This window comes from Triticum dicoccoides, chromosome 4A (genome assembly GCF_002162155.2).
Source record: "Triticum dicoccoides isolate Atlit2015 ecotype Zavitan chromosome 4A, WEW_v2.0, whole genome shotgun sequence".
Taxonomy (NCBI): Eukaryota; Viridiplantae; Streptophyta; class Magnoliopsida; order Poales; family Poaceae; genus Triticum; species Triticum dicoccoides.
The window spans coordinates 187,263,704-187,264,599 of record NC_041386.1 but is presented as its reverse complement, the minus strand read 5'-3'; positions in this window follow the sequence as shown (position 1 = coordinate 187,264,599).

The window sequence follows — 896 nt, the reverse complement described above, 5'->3', positions numbered from 1 at the left end:
TAATGGCACTAACAGAAAGTTTATAATTTTTCTAAAACTAATGGCACTAACAGAAAGTTTATAATTTTGCTGACCTAAAATCAAAAAGAATTAAAAAAGCAAAAAACAAAAGAAAATAAATAATGCAAAAAACAAAACAAAAAATGAAAAAAAAAACTATTTTTATAGTAAAGTTAATCACAAACTTGTGATTCACACAAATTTCAAAGAATTCAAATTTTAACTATTCAAATTTGAAAACTAATGGCACTAACAGGAAGTTTATAATTTTTATTACCTAAAAGCAAAAAGAATTAAAAAATAAAGCAAGAAACAAAAGAAAATAAATAATGCAAAAAGCAAAACAAAAAAACTAGAAAAAAATAAAAATAGCAACATTAAGTATTTTGTTGTAAGTAGAAATAAAATAAAATAAATAAAGCAACAAAGAAAACAAAAAAAGTGCCACCTACTGGGCCCCCACGGCCTGAATACGACTAGAAACCCTACCATGGGCCAGGATTCAGGCCCGCAGGAGGCCTAGTAGGCCCACAGGAGGCCTAGTAGGCCCACAGGAAGATAAAGTGACTTTAGGCCCGTAAGCCTGCATTTGAGAGGAGCTCGAAGTGGTCAGCACAGCAGCGCTTATAAACCACTGTCGAAGCCTCTCGGCTAGCGAGGTGGGACTAAATATCCCACCGCACCGTGCCAGTTCCAGCACAAGGCCTTTGGTCCCGGTTGGTGCCACCAACTGGGACAAAGGGGTGCATTGGTACCGGTTCGTGGCATCAACCGGGACCAATGCCACCCTTTAGTCACGGTTGGTGCTACCAACCGGGACCAAAGGCCGCCGCTTCCCGCCCTTTGGGCTACTGAAAAGAGGCCTTTGGTCCCGATTGGTGGCACCAACCGGGACT